General features: G+C 36.6%; 1 long non-coding RNA gene across 5 annotated transcripts in view; it reads right to left on the reverse strand.

Moving 5' to 3' along the window:
* The window catches only part of LOC104692270, a 128,239-nt gene extending 124,989 nt beyond the window's left edge, over positions 1-3,250 (reverse strand). For all 5 annotated transcript variants that reach the window (XR_005604545.1, XR_005604548.1, XR_005604547.1 and 2 more), the window contains exon 1: positions 3,060-3,250. This is a non-coding gene — a long non-coding RNA (uncharacterized LOC104692270). The remainder of the gene's footprint in view (positions 1-3,059) is intronic.
* Positions 3,251-6,074: the final 2,824 nt, after the last annotated feature.

Consider the following 6,074-nt stretch of genomic DNA (forward strand, 5'->3'; position numbering starts at 1 on the left):
GCAGTATCTTCTCAAAAAGATTGTACAGAACAATTTCACATGAGCAGAGGAATGGAGTAAAGGACATAATAGATCTCTTCCATCTCTAACTTCTACAAGTCAAGAGGTCCAGTCTGTAGCTGGTGTGAGGTGGCCGTGGGCACAAATACTGCAAGTGTTGTAAGAGAGGAAATTTGGAGGAAAATTCTACCCTCGGATCAAATAATGCAAGTGTATGCAAAACGTGGTGTTTGATGTTAGTGAGCACACAAATTACCCCATAAAGGACATTTTCAATTCAGTCATAAAGAGCGACCCCAGTTCTAGGGGCACGGTGCAGCATTTTTGTCAACTTGTATACGTGCCTCACATCTTTTAGACTGATAGATCTATAGTATTCAAAAGGATATATATGAGTTAGTTAAATTATTTCCATTAATATTATTGATGAAATCCTGCACTCACAATCATTTAACCTTCCAGTTTGAGACTGTAAAAACAAATATTACTCTAGGATGATGTTTACTTGTATTTTTACAGTAGGGCAATAACAAAGTTTGTTTAGCAACTATTATTTTTCCTGAATTTAATGAAAACAGCAGCACCTAAGAGTGTATCAGGTCAATATCAGAGGAGGGAGTGTAAGACATGCTTTTTTACACAAATCCTAGGTGATATATTTCAGAATATGAAGAAAGCAGTAAATTATGTTTCCTTACAATTCTTATGAGAAGCATAAAGGAGGAGGTAAAACTTTGGAAAATGCAATTAAAAGAATATTTAAAATCCTTCCTCCAGGAAACCCTTACATGTGTTCAAAGCTAAGAATGAAGGGAGTCCTGCTGATTACACCTAACTCTAAATATAGTCATTTGCTGAATTTGAACATACAACCAATTAGAGAACAGAAAAAAAAAAATAAAACAGACAAGCTGTTGGCTGGACAGAAAATAAATTGGTTTGTCAAGACAGGGCTTTGCAGAACTGAGAAATTTAAATCTGCCTCCATTCTGCATTCTCCCTCAACATTAGGTAATTTTTGGGGTCACTATAAAGTAATTGAACATAAAGGAAGACAAGTGGTGTTTCAAAATAGCATGAAGGCACACACATATTTTCTGCACAGAGAGCAGTATTAGCAAAAGGCTAAATCTGAAATGAGAAATGAAAATAGAAACCATCAGAACATCAGTGTTTTGTATTTAGCTGCCAATAGCATGAAGGAAAATAGCTGCCAAATTACGACCATCCAGTTGTAATCTGTGGATAAAATGTTACGATTGAGAATGGCATTCAAATGCGTAGATTACTGGTAGATTAAATTCACAAAATTAGAAATTGTAACTTACCAAAATGGCTTACATATCCAACATATGGGCTTACAGAAACATCTATATGGTCTAAATATGGGTACATGCCCTTGATGGAGCTCTGAAAGTTTCCCTGATTTCTCTCTTTGTTGTCATTTAAGTCTTTGTTAAATTTATATGTTGTAGATTAGAGTACTTTACAGTTGCTAGATTCAGCAGGTTTTCTTTTTCAATAACACTTTTTGATTTTGCACCTAATCCTATGGTAGCCTTTGAGTCTTGATTACAAATGCACAATCGATGTCATTGCAGTAGCTCAGCACTGATGTGTCGGAGGGAGCAGAGTCCTTTCTTAATTAGCACTTACCAAAGAGCAGCCAAGATTCTCTCTTCTACTTTGATGGTGGGGAACTGATCGTGTTGAAACAAAGCTTCACTTCTCATGGAGATAAATCCTCTAAAGAGAACGTTTCTGATATGTCCTCCAGAAACTTCATAGCTCCCTACCTTCACAGTGCAGAGCACACATGAGAAATGTGTGCTTTTCCAAGCAATATACACCAAAAAAAAAAAATGGACACTTAACCAGATTCCAAAACATTATCAGATTATGTGTGTGATGAAATACCAGTCAAGTAGGTTGATTCACCCTATCAGTTCACATAGATTAACAGGTACAGAAATCACTTTCCAAAACAGTAGCTCCTAGAGAAACACCCTTGTTATTTCTGTCCTCATGTAGATATTTCTGTTATTAATGGCTAAAGAGATGCTTGCTTTGATGACCACTGCAGTTACCTGGAGTCTCAAAGTCAGCTCAGCCTTTTAGAGAGATGGCTGAGCACACATATCCACTACTAATTTTTGAGTCAAACCTGAATATCCACATATTCTTCAAGAGTCAGTTAACATTTACACAAGTACCACTGGGGTAGGCAATGTAATTCAATGACATGGGATCTGTTTTCAGCCACTGATTTTGTTTGTGACACTAGGCAGGATATTTTACACCTCCATGTCTATCTGTCTATCTCCTCTTTCCCACCTGGTCAGCTTTGTTTATTTAAATTCTATGCCCTTCCAAGTCAGGACTATTTCTCACCAGGTATTTGTATCACACTCACACTTTTCACTTGGGCTTTCATTCACAGATATTGCTGTATTATCAATAGAATTTACTTTTTTATTTACATTGGTGTCATAGAAAGAGAAGTGCAGATTCTACTAGGACAAGCATTGTGCCTACACAGAAGAAAAAGAAAGTCTGTTCTTACTAACTTTACTCTTCAAATAAATGTGATATCAAATAAATTATTTTCATACTACATGTTTCGGGGATTGGTTTTTGCATGGCATCAAATACTCTTTAGAAAAGCCTGTGAATGTGAACACAAACATGTTTAATAGTTCAATATAAAAACACAGTTTCTTTCTATTATCGCAAAGTCATGCAAAATTTTCTGTTCTTTCAGATACTCTTCTTTGTAAACAGCAGCAGCAACAAAATGAGAGAGAAGAGATTTAAGGGAGTATAGGCATTCACAGAGATTTAGCTCAGGTAATTTCCCAGAGCATTTTACAAAAGTCAGTCACACAAACTTCAGGAGCAAGGTCTAAGGTCTGTGAAGCAGAAGGTAGAAGTGGAATAGAGAAGGAATACTTTTTACATTCTTCTGAGAGGGTATTCATAATTTCATCAAGTATGTAGTGAGAAAGGAAAGGCATGTAAGTAGTTCCTAATAAATATACCAAACAATTTAGATTTCTTACCTTTCTGGAAAAAACATCTGGATTTTCAGACCAAATGCTTTGGTGACCTTACATCCTTTAGTCCACCCTGAGTCTATAACTGGGACCCCTAATTTTTCTCTTATGGAAATTTTCTCAGCAATTCTCTATCAGCACCAGCAAATCTTCTACATTCAAATATCACTGTGGTAACACTGAGGCGTCCATACAGCAAAAAGATCTCTTCCAAAAACGGTAAGTCACATGTTTTCTTTTTTTTATATACGTTGTTGAATCTAAAGCAGAGCCACCAGTATCCCTGCATGAAATCTAAAGAAAGCAGTGATATATTTCTCAGTGGAATCCTGCATATGCATAGTTTCATTTTAAAATCAGATATTTTGGTAGAAAAAGAATAGAAAGTCCTGATAGCGTCACCACATTGTTTGTTCTTATGTATCACCTTTGCCCTCAAAACCAGAGGGCAGCAGAAGATTGGAGGGCTCCACACCATTCAGCCTAATGTGCTTAATAAAGCGCTTCTGCTCCAACAAGCAGAAAAAAAGAGAAAGGAGGAAGGTGAAGATGCTGAAAAACAGGAGTCATTTGTACACTTTGGGATAGGTGATGTCAGAGCACTGTGTCTCATTGAGCAGTTCAAAAATGCGCTGGCAGATTAAGCCAGGCTTGGTTTGTCAGGATAAGTCAGGTAAGGATTTCTGTGTTCCTTTCTCGTCCCACTCCCCACACAGTTAAGTGAAGCCCTGATCCACTAGAGGCAATGTCCTGCCTATGCAAACTGCTGCAATATATCATTTTCAGTTCATTCTTTTTAATTACTTTTTTTTTCCTGCAGAAGATTTCTACAACTACAGACAATCTTAATCCTAATAAAGTGAACATTTAATAAATATTACTCGTGCAATTCTTAGAGGAGCCGTTGAGTTCTAAGATATAATTGCTTTATTTTAAGCTTTGGGATGTAGATGATAAAGTGAGCAGAGGTGATTCAGAGTAAGGGCAACACATTGCCACCTTTCTTGCTATGGAAAGACACTCTTCTGCAGTGCTTAAAATGTAGAGGAAAGTCTAGTGATTGATTAGGTAGTTAAGTGATAAGGAGGTATATCAGGCAGGGATGCAGAAAAGTACAGATGATAAGGACAATCAAGTATCCTCGATCTGAAAAAAATTACAGTGCTTTCTAATCATTTAAATTATATTTTTAAGTGAGAAAAATTTACTGCACTGAGTCTCTAATTCTCTACATACTGACTTTTTTCCTTTTTTTTTTTTTAAATAAAGACAAAAGCTATGGGAATTGTGTCCATTTTTTTCCAGTGGTGCAATGTTTCCTTGAAAAGAAAATTAGTGCATCATCAGACTTTCATTTGTCCATATAACATTCATATTCTTTGATCTCTTACTGGCATATTTTAATACGGATAATTATCTTCTTCTCCTGTTTTTTATAATACCATGTGGCATTCTATTATGTTATACATTATTAACAATATTATACATATAATACAATTCTGCCAAATCAGGTTGTGGAAGCTGTACAGTATCAGGTAGGCTATTAGGCTTCAAATTAATGATCTCTATAGGTCACAGGCACACTAAGGATACTCATAAAATATTTTCATTGTGATTTTCAGGACCTTGTACAATTATATTAATATTTCAGATATTTTATGCATTTTATGTTCAAAGGGGAGGGATCTTCATGATTAGATGACAACTCTCCATTTTCTCATTATTCAGCCTCCATTACCATAAAACCCTGTGCTGTGGCAATTCAGCTTTTACTTAAAGAGTATTTGCAACAAATTTCATTAATGTGTCAGAAGCTCTACTACTGATCTGGTTAGAGAGGTTGCTGCCAACCCATGAGCTTCTGTTACTGGGATGCCTTCAGATGAAGTTTCAAAACCTTTTTCTTGCTTCACTTTTGTTATGTTAGGACCCAAAAGACTCACCAATCCTTTTTAGCGTTTCTTTTTTTTGCCAGTTGTATAAGAAGTATTTCTTTCCTCACCCGTGAATACATGTTTAGCCTTTTGCTAATGGGCACTGTCATGAGGAGCCTTTTCGTACATGTTGGAACAGCTTCTACTGTTTTGTCTGGTAGGCAGCAGTGATTTTCTGGAGGACTATTTTGAAAGAGTGTAGCTATCCTTATTTATATATTATCTCTATCAAGAATAATTTTCTGGTTTTTACAGGAAACTTTAGTTTTCGTAACAAAACTGTGTTAACTTTGCACCTTCACCACTTTCTTCTATTTGTCTTTTTATTTTTCTCTGTAAGGAGAAACTACTAATTTCTAGTGATTTTCCTTTTTAGAAAATTTGGGCTGCTATTGGAAGCCTTCTCAGGTGTTTTATATGACCTATGTGGTTTCCAGAAGATGATCCATCACCAAAGAGTGAACTATATCTGAGCACAAAGTCGTGGTCTAATATAATCTAATCACCAACTGTGGTTACCAACCATGGTTATCCTATCAAAACAGACACATCTCTTAGGTTATATTTTTCCCAGGGCTATCAATATTTTAATGTAATTCCCAGATAACAGTGAAAGTGATAGGAAGTTAGGAACAGAAATAAAAGGGTGTTTTGAAATTTTCTTGGAAATGAAAATAAATAGTAGTAATTCCTTTTTATTTGCTCATGTAGTTGTGAACCAGGGCAGGAGTCACACACACTGTTCCACAGCACAACTATTTTCTCTGCAAGTCTTAGATCTGCTACAGCCTCCACCAGTTTTACTCATCACTCCAGCCAGTGCTCTTGGTATCCAGATCTAACCAGATGCCTCCAACTGAGACAGAACTGCTGCTGCCCAGACCAGACCTGGGACATCATCTTTGCTTTTGCTGGCCTGCTGGATGCTAAGGCCAATCCAGCTTTGCTTTACTGCTCAAGGAGCAAACCCAGCCAGGTTTTGCTGTGAAGTCTCCCCTCAAGCAATGGATTAGCTCCACCCAGAGACCAAACGCTTATCAAATGCAAAGTCAGAGGAAATTAATGCTCCTTTTAGCAAAATTTCCAG

This window comes from Corvus cornix, chromosome 1A (assembly GCF_000738735.6).
Source record: "Corvus cornix cornix isolate S_Up_H32 chromosome 1A, ASM73873v5, whole genome shotgun sequence".
Classification (NCBI taxonomy): Eukaryota; Metazoa; Chordata; class Aves; order Passeriformes; family Corvidae; genus Corvus; species Corvus cornix.